Source organism: Mesoplodon bidens, assembly GCF_964165515.1.
Source record: "Mesoplodon bidens genome assembly, chromosome: 1".
NCBI classification, from domain to species: Eukaryota; Metazoa; Chordata; class Mammalia; order Artiodactyla; family Ziphiidae; genus Mesoplodon; species Mesoplodon bidens.
This window is the reverse complement of record NC_138176.1, coordinates 191213527-191227461: the sequence shown is the minus strand read 5'-3', so window position 1 is coordinate 191227461 and position 13935 is coordinate 191213527. Positions and strand designations below refer to the sequence as shown.

The following is a 13935-nucleotide window of genomic DNA, read 5'->3' as shown; positions in this document are numbered from 1 at the left end:
GTGGGAATGTGAATTGGTACAGCCACTATGGAGAACAGTATGGAGGTTCCTTAAAATCTAAAAATAGAACTACCATATGACCCAGCAATCCCACTACTAGGCATATACCCTGAGAAAACCATAATTGAAAAAGAGACATGTACCAAAATGTTCATTGCAGCTCTATTCACAATAGCCCAGAGGTGGAAACAACCTAAGTGTCCATCATCGGATGAATGGATAAAGAAGATGTGGCACATATATACAATGGAATATTACTCAGCCATAAAAAGAAACGAAACTGAGCTATTTGTAATGAGGTGGATAGACCTAGAGTCTGTCATACAGAGTGAAGTAAGTCAGAAAGAGAAAGACAAATACCATATGCTAACACATATATATGGAATTTGAGAAAAAAAATGTCATGAAGAACCTAGGGGTAAAACAGGAATAAAGACACAGATCTGCTTGAGAATGGACTTGAGGATATGGGGAGAGGGAAGGGTAAGCTGTGACGAAGCGAAAGAGAGGCATGGACATATATACACTACCAAACGTAAGGTAGATAGATAGTGGGATGCAGCCTCATAGCACAGGGGGATCAGCTCGGGGCTTTGTGACCGCCTGGAGGGGTGGTATAGGGAGAGTGGGAGGGAGGGAGACGCAAGAGGGAAGGGATGGGGGAACCGAAAGAAAAAAGGAAAAAAAAAGAAAAAAAATTGCAGAGGAAAGAACACTCCCAAACTCATTCTATGAGGCCACCATCACCCTGATACCAAAACCAGACAAGGATACTACAAATAAAGAAAATTATAGACCAATATCACTGATGAATATAGATGCAAAAATCCTCAACAAAATACTAGCAAACAGAATCCAACAACACATTAAAAGGATCATACACCATGATCAAATGAGATTTTTCCCAGGGATGCAAGGATTCTTCAATATACGCAAATCAATCAATGTGATACGCCATATTAACAAAATGAAGAAGAAAAACCATGTGATCATCTCAATAGATGCAGAAAAAAAGCTTTTGACAAAATTCAACACCCATTTATGATAAAAATTCTCCGGAACGTGGGCATAGAGGGAACCTACCTCAACATAATAAAGGCCATATACAACAAAACCACAGAAAACATCATTTTCACTGGTGAAAAACTGAAAGCATTTCCTGTAAGATCAGTAATGAGACAAGGATGTCTACTCTTGCCACTGTTACTCAACAGAGTTTTGGAAGTCCTAGGCACGGCATTCAGAGAACAAAATGAAATAAAGGAATACAAATTGGAAAAGAAGAAGTAAAACTGTCACTGTTTGCAGATGACATGATACTATACATAGAGAATCCTAAAGATGCCACCAGAAAACTACTAGAGCTAATCAATGAATTTTTGTAAAGTTGCGGGATACAAAGTTAATGCACAGAAATCTTTTGCATTCCTACATACTAATGATGAAAAACCTGAAAGAGAAATTATTGAAACACTCCCATTTACCATTGCAACAAAAAGAAGAAATTATCTACGAATAAACCTACCTATGGAGAGAAAAGACCTGTATGCAGAAAACTATAAGACACTGATGAAAGAAATTAAAGATGATACCAACAGATGGAGAGATATACCATGTGCTTGTAATGGAAGAATCAATATTGTGAAAATGACTATAATACCCAAAGCAATCTTCAGATTCAATGCAATCCCTATCAAACTACCAATGGCCTTTTTTACAGAATTAGAACAAAAAATCTTAAAATTTGTATGGAGACACAAACGATTCTGAATAGCCAAAGCAGTCTCGAGGGACAAAACAGTGCTGGAGGAATCAGACTTCTTGACTTCAGACTATACTACAAAGCTACAGTAATCAAGACAACATGATACTGGCACAAAAACAGATATATAGATCAATGGAACAGGATAGAAAGCCAAGAGATAAACCCACACACCTATGGTCAACTAATCTATGACAAAGGAGGCAAGGGTATACAATGGAGAAAAGACAGTCTCTTCAAGAAGTGGTGCTGGGAAAACTGGACAGCTACATGTAAAAGAATGAGATTAGAACACTCCTTAACACCATACACAACAATAAACTCAAAATGGATTCGAGACCTAAATGTAAGACTGTACCCTCTAAAACTCTTAGAGGAAACATAGGCACAACACTCTTTGACATAAATTACAGCAAGATCTTTTTTGATCCACCTCTTAGAATAACTGAAATAAAAACAAAAATAAACAAATGGGACCTAATGAAACTTAAAAGTTTTTGCAAAGCAAAGGAAACTACAAACAGGACCAAAAGACAACCTCTGCATGGGAGAAAATATTTGCAAATGAATCAATGGACAAAGGATTAATCTCCAAAGTATATAAACAGCTCATGCAGCACAATATTAAAGAAACAAACAACCCAATCCAAAAATGGCCAGAAGACCTAAATAGACATTTCTCCAAAGAAGACATACAGATGGCCAAGAAGCACATGAAAAGTTGCTCAACATCACATTATTAGAGAAATGCAAATGAAAAGGACAATGAGGTATCACCTCACACCAGTTAGAATGGGCATCATCAGAAAATCTACAAACAACAAATACTGGAGAGGGTGTGGAGAAAAGGGAACCCTCTTGCACTGTTGGTGGGAATGTGAATTGAAACAGCCACTATGGAGAACAGTATGGAGGTTCCTTAAAAAACTAAGCATAGAATTACCATATGATCCAGCAATCCCACTACTGGGCATATACCTAGACAAAACCATAATTCAAAAAGACACATGCACCCAGTGTTCATTGCAGCACTATTTACAATAGCCATGTCATGGAAGCAACCTAAATTCCCAGCGTCAGACGAATGGATAAAGAAATTGTGGTACATATGTACAGTGGAATATTACTCAGCCATAAAAAGGAATGAAATTGAGTCATTTGCAGAGACGTGGATGGATCCAGAGACTGTCATACAGAGTGAAGTAAGTCAGAAAGAGAAAAACAAATATCATATATTGACGCATATATGTGGAACCTAGAAAGATGGTACAGATGAACAGGTTTACAGGGCAGAAATAGAGACACAGACGTAGAGAACAAACATATGGACACCAAGTGGGGAAACTGGTGGGGGGGGGCAGTGGTGGGATGAATTGGGAGATTGGGGTTGACATATATACACTAATATGTATAAAATGGATAGCTAATAAGAACATGCTGTATAAAAAAATAAACAAAATAAAATTGAAAAATAAAAAATAAGCAATAAAAATAATAAAATTAAGAAAAAGAATCCGCCTGCCAATGCAGGGGACACGGGTTTGAGCCCTGCTCTGGGAAGATCCCACATGCCCCAGAGCAACTAACCCCATGTGCCACAACTACTAAGCCTGGTCTCTAGAGCCCACGAGGCACAACTACTGAGCCCGCATGCCCCAGCTACTGAAGCCTGCACACCTAGAGCCTCTGCTCCACAACTAGAGAAGCCACTGCAATGAGAAGCCCGCACACCACAATGAAGAGTAGCCCCCACTCGCCCACGCGTAGCAACAAAGACCCAATGCAGCCATAAATAAATAAATAAATAAATTTAAAAACAACAACAACAAAAAAGAAAGCAGGTTTGTTTAACCACAAAACCAAGCAGGCTTGCTTAGCAACAAAACCAGGCAACAGAAGCATGAGACATGCCCTGAAACAATAAAACAATGGTGGAATGAGACCCACATCCTGCCCAGTGAGCTCAGTAAGTTAATGATCCTAGGACATGCTCTCTGCACACGTAAAAAACAATAACTTACAGAAAGGTGCTCATTGTACAGAGACCTGAAATACTTTTTTACAGTCGTGGCTTGACGATGTAGGGACAGTAAAACTCCCCTGCCCAGTCCGGAGGAGGAGCTGATGATGGAAGCATGACGTCTACTCAAAAATGAAGAAGAAAGTGGTCTTTTCCCTCTCCTCACTTTTCCTTTGATTATAAAACTGCAGCCCACTAAATTCTCGGGGTGTGGCACCCTCTCACTCGCCCACTTGTAAGCCTCACAAGCATCCTATTCTAATAAATCACTTCTTATCTCTCACTTTGCCTCTTGCTGAATTCTTTCTGTGCTGAGACATCAAGGACTGGGCAGTTCAGAGCCCCTCCGGAAACAATACCTATTGGTTTCAGATGGCAACCGAGGCAGGACAGTGGTAAGATAAGAAGGTCTAGGGTCAGGTCCTAGAAGAGTCATGGGACGCCACGAGCCAGGAATATTGGGGAGGACACTCCGCCGATGACTGCCCGTTTTAGATGGGTTGATCAACCCTAAATACTATGGGGCTCTGATCAGGCACCTAGGTACAGGCCAGGGGACAGGGAACTGGAGGAACTGTGGCAATCAACATGGATTGCCATAGAAAGGTGGTATGGATGTTTACAGATGTGGAAGGGATCAGGTGACAAGGGAAATGGTATATAAAAAGGAAGAAATTTTACTGTTTGGGTTGCTTCTGACAGGATTTGGCAATCTATACTTTTCTTCTTAATTCTGAGACTTTTCTTGTACGTTCTATATCTATCCCTGATTAAAACTCAAGTTTATGTGTTTCTCCCAAGGCCTCTCGCCTTTGCAGCTGGCCCACACTCTGTCTGTGGAATGTGTTTCTCTCTAAATAAATCCACTTCTCACCTATCACTTTGTCTCTCACTGAACTCTTTCTGTAATGAGACATCAAGAACCTGAGCTTCATTAGGTCCTAAAGCCAGGTGTGTGATCTCAGTTAAAAGACCGTGGGTTCAAGTCCCAACCTGGGTTTTAGCCAGGTTCGAGTCCTTGCTGCCTGGATTCAAGTCACAATCTGAGTTACACAGTGTTACTACTAGATGAGAAAACTTAAGATAGATGAACAAAAGCTGTAAATTAAACAGTCGGGGCTATGGGAAATCCATGATGGCCACTTGGCTCTTCCCGGCTCCCTGGCAAACTCCATTTTTTATTTAATGGGTTAAAGCCCTTCTTGACTACAAGGCTGATGCCCTCACAATACAAAAAAAAAAAAGGTTAAAAATGTGTTTTTCACTTGGGGTATACTTTTTACAATTTTTAGTAATCAGGGTAACCATTTTATTGAACAAATTATACAAACCTATGTGATCAATTATCCAGACTTATTTTACAAACAAATTAATTTTAATTTGGCTATATTTGGTAAAAATAAGGGTCATTTTAAAGAAAAAAAATATGTTTTAATAGATATAAAATTTTAGTTTTGCTATTTAAGTTCCGTATCTACTGTCTAAAACTCACTTTTCAAATAGCTCTTTGTTGCTATGTTATATTATTGTAAAGCTTAACTGAGTTATTAAGAAGGTATTTTAAGCTTGTTTCTAAAGCTGATCATTGTAGTCTATTTTTGGATGAAGACTAGATGCCCATAATCTATAACCAGGGAATTATACATACTAAAAAAAAAAAAAGAAAAAAAATGTAAAGGACTGTGTCCAACCTAGATAAAAGGCCTCTTATCAGGTACTCTTAAGTACATCATGCCTAAGACAACTGAAGGGGATCAACTTCCAAGACTGAAGGTACTTTTCCCCTAATTACTAGAAGTGCCCAATGGAGGACTTCCTGAGCCCTGATGTCAGTCTTCCCCTCCCTTCAGCGCTTACAAGTGCTGACCCTTTATTCCAATTTGCAGCCAGACCAGTTCTTGCTCACTGTCAACAGCACTGGGGACACCTTCTGTACTCTTCCTTTGCGACAATCTCTCGGGCATTAACACCTGGTTGGGAGACTACTTTGGAAGGGATAACATCTAAAGTTGTAAGTACAAATCTTAATTAAACTGCATGGTGGATTTTGACACGGGAAGAAAACCTTTGGATGGCTAACTATTGCTCTGGTGAAAGCTGCTATATCCATGGAGATGGCTGCTCCAACAAGGGCTATCTCACAGGTGGGAGCCATTGCTCCAGCTGAGGCTATTATCCCAGGGGAAAATGCACCCAAGGGTGAGGAGAGACCTCCTTTTATCCTAAGCTACCCAGCGGGCCCATTTTCAGCCTAGTTAGCACCTGCAGCAGCATAAGTTACCAACCAACTGCCCCTACGGTTCTGTCTCCAAGAGAAATTTCTGATAAAAATCAAGGAACAATAAGAGTTCATGTGCTTTTTTCAATGTCCTATCTATCTAAGTCTGGCAGAGGATAAGTTGGAAAATTTTTCTGAGGATTCTGAACTTTGCACAAAGGAGTTTACTGGGTTAATGAGATCTTTTGATCTCACATGGGGGGATTTACAGATCTTATCCAACTGCTACACCCCTGAGAAAGAGCAGCACGTAATACTGGCAGCCAGAGCCCATGCTGAACAAGTGGCAGCCCAAGCCCAAGAGGGCCATACAGTACACCAGGTGGGAAACAACACTGTCCCTGAAGCAGATCCACAATGGAATGGCCAGATAAATTTTTTGATAGGGATAGATGGGACCATATGATTAATTGTTTAAGAGGGTATGAGAAAGCTTACAGTGAAACCCGTCAATTATGAAAAAGTGAAAGAAGACCAACAGGGACCCAATGAAAATCCTACAGTTTTTCAAGGGAGATTAGTGGAAGCTTTTAAAAAGTATACAGATGTGGATCCCTCCTCCCCTGAGGGACAGGACTTTTGGCTATGCATTTCATAGCCCAGTCTGCCCCAGACATCAGGTACAAAACTCAAAAAACAACTGCCGGTCCTCAGACCCCTATGAATGATTTGCTCCAATTGGCTTATTCGGTTTTCAATAATAGGGATGTGGCCAAAAAGACTGGACGCACCCAGAGAGATAAACGAAAAGCCCAAATGATGACAATGGCTTTGTCCACTCAGAGACCACCAAAGGGGAGGCCAGGCTATCTAGGCCAGTTTGGTCATAGCACACCACAAGGCCCATGGGTACCCAGACAAAATCAGTGTGCCCTGTGTGGACAGAAGGGACACTATAGGAAAGATTGTGATGGATGTGCCCTTTGCAAACAGCCAGGAAATTGGAAGAGGGAATGCCCCAGATGCCAGAGAGCGACGGGGGCCCCTCATCCTTTGATGGTTTCACAATCAAAGGACTGAGGGGGTCCAAGGCCCAAGATAGCCCTGCCTAAAATTACCATCTACATAACTAATGCTGAACCTCAGGTGGTCATAGAAGTGGTGGGCCACTTGATAAAATTTCTTACAAACACTGGTGCAACCTTCTCAGTCTAACACAAAAGATTGGAAGCCTTAACAACCATAAGAACTACAGAAGGGAGTATCAGGAAAGAGACAGGGACACACTTTCCTGGGACACCTTTTGTGCAACATCAATGGCTGGTCATTTCTATATTCCTTTCTGTTCATGCCTGATTATCCTATTTTTTTAATGGAAGAGACATATTAACTAAGTTAGGGTCCGCTCTGTTTCTCAAGGGACAAGGAAGGCACCCTTATCACCAAATGATAATAACAAAAAATAAAGAACAGATTAAATCTATAACTGAGATAAAAGACTCAGTAGACCCTAAAATATGAAACACTGACGTTCTAGACCTAGCCAAAAACAAACAGATTGAGGCCGTAAGTGACCCGCTTCCAGATTTAGAAACTGTTTGGGAAAAAATGGTTTGGATCTTCAAAATCATGGTTATAATCTCTTTTAATGACTCCTTTAATGCTTAATTTCTTTTAATTTATATCTTTTCATAGACTCAACTTCTGACCCTTAACATCCAAGAGGGCTTAAAGGATGATGCTAAACAAAGTGACATTCATTTACAGTTCTCCCAACAGAGAAGGGACTGTCAGCCAGGTGTTTTACTCCTTCCCCAGGCAGGCCTACTTCCCGTCTCAGCAGGAAGCAGTTAATGATCAGTTGTCAGCCCTTACTCCCTTTTTTTTTTTTTTTTTTTTTTTTTTTTTTTTGCGGTACGCGGGCCTCTCACTGTTGTGGCCTCTCCCGCTGCGGAGCACAGGCTCCGGACGCGCAGACTCAGCGGCCATGGCTCACGGGCCCAGCCGCTCCGCGGCATGTGGGGTCCTCTAGGACCGGGGCACGAACCCGTGTCCCCTGCATCGCCAGGCGGACTCCCAACCACTGCGCCACCAGGGAAGCCCCCTTACTCCCTTTTAAGCATAAAATGGTAAACACCTGGAGGGGGGAATGACAGGGACAGAGTAAAGGGACAAAGCAGATGATTAAATAATCAATCCCACTAGGGTATTGTAAGTAGAAAAATATGCGAGACCCCTGTAAGTTAATGATTACTCAAGAAAGCAGGTTTCCACCAGCAGTGCAAGAGTGTTCCCTTTTCTCCACACCCTCTCCAGCATTTATTGTTTCTAGATTTTTTGACGATGGCCATTCTGACTGGTGTGAGATGATATCTCATTGTAGTTTTGATTTGCATTTCTCTAATGATTAATGATGTTGAGCATTCTTTCATGTGTTTGTTGGCAGTCTGTATATCTTCTTTGGAGATATGTCTACTTAGGGGTATATACCCTGAGAAAACCATAATTCAAAAAGAGTCATGTACCAAAATGTTCATTGCAGCTCTATTTACAATAGCCTGGAGATGGAAACAACCTAAGTGTCCATCATCGGATGAATGGATAAAGAAGGTGTGGCATGTATATACAATGGAATATCACTCAGCCATAAAAAGAAACGAAATTGAGCTATTTGTAATGAGGTGGATGGACCTAGAGTCTGTCATACAGAGTGAAGTAAGTCAGAAAGAGAAAGACAAATAGTGTATGCTGACATATATATGGAGTTTAAGAAAAGAAAATGTCATGAAGAACCTAGGGGTAAGACAGGAATAAAGACACAGACCTACTAGAGAATGGACTTGAGGATCTGGGGAGGGGGAAGGGTAAGCTGTGACAAAGCGAGAGAGTGGCATGGACATATATACACTACCAAACGTAAAATAGATAGCTAGTGGGAAGCAGCCGCATAGCACAGGGAGATCAGCTAGGTGTTTTGTGACCACCTAGAGGGGTGGGATAGGGAGGGTGGGAGGGAGGGAGACGCAATAGGGAAGAGATATGGGAACATATGTACATGTATAACTGATTCACTTTGTTATAAAGCAGAAACTAACACACCATTGTAAAGCAATTATACTCCAATAAAGATGTAAAAAAAAAAAAAAAAAAGAAAGCAGGTTTGCTTAACCACAAAACCAAGCAGGCTTGCTTAGCAACAAAACCAGGCAATAGAATCATGAGACATGCCCCGAAACAAAAAAACAGTGGTGGAATGAGACCCACATCCTGCCCAGTGAGCTCAGTAAGTTAATGATCCCTAGGACATGCTCTCTGCACACATAAAAAACAATAATTTATAGAAAGGTGCTTATTGTACAGAGATCTGAAATACTTTTTTACAGTCCTGGTTGACGATGTAGGGACAAAAAAACTCCCCTGCCCAACCTGGAGGAGGAGCTGATGATGGAAGCATGACGTCTACTCAAAAATGAAGAAGAGGGCTTCCCTGGTGGCGCAGTGGTTGAGAGTCCGCCTACCGATTCAGGGGACACGGGTTCGTGCCCCGGTCCGGGAAGATCCCACATGCCGCAGAGCGGCTGGGCCTGTGAGCCATGGCCACTGAGCCTGCGCGTCTGGAGCCTGTGCTCCGCAATGGGAGAGGCCACAGCAGTGAGGGGCCCGTGTACCGCAAAAACAAAACAAAACAAAACAAAACAAAACAATGAAGAAGAAAGTGGTCTTTTCCCCCTCCCCACTTTTCCTTTGATATAAAACTGCAGCCCACTAAGTTCTCGGGGTGTGGCACCCTCTCGCCCGCCCGCTTGTAAGCCTCACAAGCATCCTGTTCTAATAAATCACTTCTTATCTCTCACTTTGCCTCTTGCTGAATTCTTTCTGCACTGAGACATCAAGAACTAGGCTCTTCAGAGCCCCCTGATACCACATCTATCAGTTTCAGGAGGACTGTCTACAGTTCTAAAAGTCATGGCATTGGTTATGGGCAGATGCTATTCTCATTTAAGTTTCAGGGTAGAGAGTATGCTCAAACAAAATAACAGACTCAGAAACTCAGCTGTCATCTGCATCTCCCCACAAAATCCAGCTCCAAGGCTCTTTTCCCCACCAAGTACAAAAAGCACTCTGATGGCAAGTCTGATGATTGCTCTACAGTAATGAGCCCACCAAGGGAGCTAGAAGAGGCCCAGCTCCAGAGGCCCAGCTCCCAGCTAGAAGAGGAACTCCCATTGAGGGTGACAATGGCAGGACAAGGTCTAGGACTAGTACTTCTGCATCAAGCTGCAGAGGAAGGTCTGGCTACCCTGGAAGTTCACATTTTCTCTGTGTCTCCCTTGAGTTCCATTCGTCAGAGATAGGACCACATACACTATTCTTATTCCTCATTTAAATCTCCTTAAAATGATGAAAAGCTAAGGAAAAGGTGGGATATTTCCCTCAAATCTACAGAAATACACAATGACAGGCTTCTAAGAAGTATAACTAAGAATCACATCACATAGATAATTTCTACTTTGGGGACAATTTAAGTGCTTGTTATGCCTACAGAAACACATTGTTCCAAAGGCCAAGGCAATGTCTACTGAATTTGAGTCTGAGATGTCTTTGTTGAGTTTGAGAATCCAGATGAAAAGACATCGAAACTGGTAAAAGGTAAACTGAGGCATATTAACATTTTTAAGAGTTTATTTGAACATTTATCTATTCAAACGGTAGAACCAAACTGGAAGTGGTTAGGAACACACCTCGGACAGGAGTCAGGGAAAAGATACATGAAGAAAGTGTGAAGCAAAGTAAAAGAAATTATTTGATTGGCTACAGCTTAAAGCCTAGTTGGCTATTTGTGACTAGTTAGCCCTAGCATTCTGATTTCCTAACCTTGAGGCAGTTACAAACTTAGATTTGAGTTTGCTTATTTAGGCTGCCACAGCATAGAATCACATCAGTCTAACGTCCTCCTCATTTAATTAATTTAACAAACATATGGAGGAGGATGGCTGTGTGATCAGGAGGCCCCCTCCAACAATGCTGACCCTTGGCCTAAACCTCTTACCTGTCCCCCAGCCACACAAGACACCCCATGAAGACCCATATCCCCAAAAAGTGCTCTTATCCTGGGGCCAATGCAGCCTCAGGAGCTCTTTATAGTCCTCCCTTGAATCAGGGTTGCAAGAACTCCTGCCTCTCTGTAGCAGATCCCAACCAGAAAAATACTGTAATGTTTATAACTGGGGGAGGATAGGCAGGAAAAGTCCATGCCAGAAGGTTGGATCAGCAAGGGCTGCCACTTTGGAACTTTCCTCATCCCCAGAGGCAGGCATACAAATCTTTAGCTGAAGTGCTTACCTGATGTGAGTCCATTTGTTTTGGCTGCGGAAGAGTGGTGTCTCTGGGTTACTGTTTATCACTGCCCTCCAGTTACGTGTCCTTAAAAGGGAGCTCATCTGTTTCCAACTTCTGAAAGAGTAAGTTGCAAAGTCAGCTGGAACAAGTAAGCTTCAGGATGCTACTGCTCTGTCTCGTCCTTGGAGCATGTCTTTTATTTTCACATAAAATATCCTAAGCTGAGTCTAGGGACCTGATTGAAAACATCTGCCTGATAGTCTGTCTGTTACTTTAAGAAAGGAAGAAGTTTATGCAGGTTAAGTTTCCATTAGGACTAGAATTGCTATACCTTTAAGTCCCCTTCTGACTCCTATATACATATACATATGTATGTATATATAACATTTATATGTGGAATATATATTTATGAATATTTGTATATTTATATAATATTGCCATATAAGAAAAATGTTGAGTTTTTGTCTCTAGTTCCTGGCACAAAGTTCCTAAAATCCTTAGAATTTCCTGAGTGATGTCTTTTCGCATTCATAAGGAGCCCCCTTTGAGCGCACCAGAGTTTATACTAATGAGGGGACTTTTGTAAAGTCCCAAAGGATGGCGGCTGGTTGCCAGAGGAACCAACCATCTGATTAGTGGGTTGGAACTTGTAGCCCCACTCAGATCTCCAGGGAGGGGAGAAGGACTAGAGATTGAGTTCAATCACCAATGGCCAGTGATTTCATCCATCATGCCTATGTAATGAGGCCTCCATAAAACCCCGGAAGGACAGGGTTCAGAGAGCTTCAGGGTTGGGAATAAGTGGAGGTGAGGGGAGAGTGGTGCATGTATAGAAAAGGCACGGAAGCTCTGTGCTCTTTCCCACATACCTTGCCCTACTTATCTGCTCAATCTGGCTGTTCCTGAGATATGTCCTTTTATAAAAAACTGATATATGTCCTTTTATAAAAAACTGATAATTTCCTAAGTTCTGTGAGTCACACTGGCAAATCAATCAAGCCCAAGGAAGGGGTCTTGGGAACCTCTGATCTATAGCCAGTGTAGGGAAGCAAAAATTTGTCACCCCAAAATGTGTCTCTTTGACATGGAGATTTTTTTAGGCTGGTTGTTTTTAAGAAACAAATGCCTCAGGAAGAGCTTTTACCTTCTCCCCTCTCCAACTGCCTAAAAGACTTTAGAAAGAGGATCTGCTCCAGGAAGGAAGCTATCACCAATAGATATCTACAGTATAATGTGAGCTAGGTGTGGTAGATAGGGAGGAACCTAGCAAAATCTGTTCGTTAAAATTCTGAGTCCTATTATTTCTGTATGGTCCAGCAAACATTTGTTTACCAAACATTTGCTCTTTTCATTCTTTCATTTCTTTCTTTTCCTTTGAAGTCCCAGGCCCCTACCCCTGCTCCTTAGTCCAGGAGACCATATATACCTCATTTTACCTGACTGTCTTTGGAGGCTCTGCTGTTAGGATTCCCCATATATATGTAATTAAATTTGACTTTCTCCTGTTAATCTGTCTCATGTCAATTAATTCTGAGACCAGCTGGAAGAACCTAGAAAGGTAGAGGAAAACTTTTTTCCTTCCCAACAATGGTAGGTCAGAAGCCCAGGTAACAACCTGGACTTTTTTTTTTTTTTTTTTTTTTTTTACTTATTTATTTTTGGCCGCATTGGGTCTTCTCTGCTGAGCGCGGGCTTTCTCTAGTTGTGGTGAGCAGGGGCTATTCTTCGTTGCGGTACGTGGGCTTCTCATTATGGTGGCTTCTCTTGTTGTGGAGCACAGGCTCTAGGCGCATGGGCTTCAGTAGTTGCAGCATGCAGGCTCAGTAGTTGTGGCTCGCGGGCTCTAGAGCACAGGCTCAGTAGTCGTGGCGCACGGGCTTAGTTGCTCCACAGCACATGGGATCTTCCCAGACCAGGGCTCGAACCTGTGTCCCCTGCATTGGCAGGAGGATTCCTAACCACTGCGCCACCAGGGAAGCCCCGATAACGTGGACCTGTGATGGGCTTCTGAAGTGGGGGTCAGCGAGCTTACAGAACTGAGCCTGCAACCTGTGGGCTCTGATGCAAACTCCAGATAGATAGTGACAGAACTGAGTAAAGTTATAGGACACTCAGGGGTCGCAGAGTTGCTTGATGTGTGGAAAATCCACACGTCTGGTGTGACAAGCCAAGTAGTGTTGTAGTAGAATACTGAGAGCAAACGCAGATAGGAAGAAGTGTGTGTTTTCCTTTACAAATATAAAACGAAATTTCCCAGGGCCTTGATCCCTCTGTCTACAACTAAACAGGCTGTGAGCTACTTTTGTAAATTTATTAAGGACCACCCCGTTGCCACCACCACTGGAGACAAGATATCACAGAATCACTGTTGAGGTTTTAAAGCAAGGTGCTGAAAGACTAACCCAATTCCCTAGAATACTAAAATTCAAATAAGAGACTTGCCCATAGTCAGTCAGTAAGTGATTAAATGGGATAATACATGTAAAGTGCCTGTAACCGTGCCTGGCACAGAGCGCTATCCAGAAGTTGGCTATGATTAACCCCTTCGAGCAGATATTCTAGCTGCAGGCTCATAGCATCCCACACACTCGCTGC

At 42.1% G+C, this 13935-nt stretch overlaps 1 long non-coding RNA gene across 1 annotated transcript in view; it reads right to left on the bottom strand.

Moving 5' to 3' along the window:
* Window positions 1–13935, bottom strand: part of LOC308625112 — a 31902-nt gene that overhangs the window by 17631 nt on the left and 336 nt on the right. The window contains exon 2 of the long non-coding RNA XR_014017053.1: window positions 11344–11454. This is a non-coding gene — a long non-coding RNA (uncharacterized lncRNA). The remainder of the gene's footprint in view (window positions 1–11343; window positions 11455–13935) is intronic.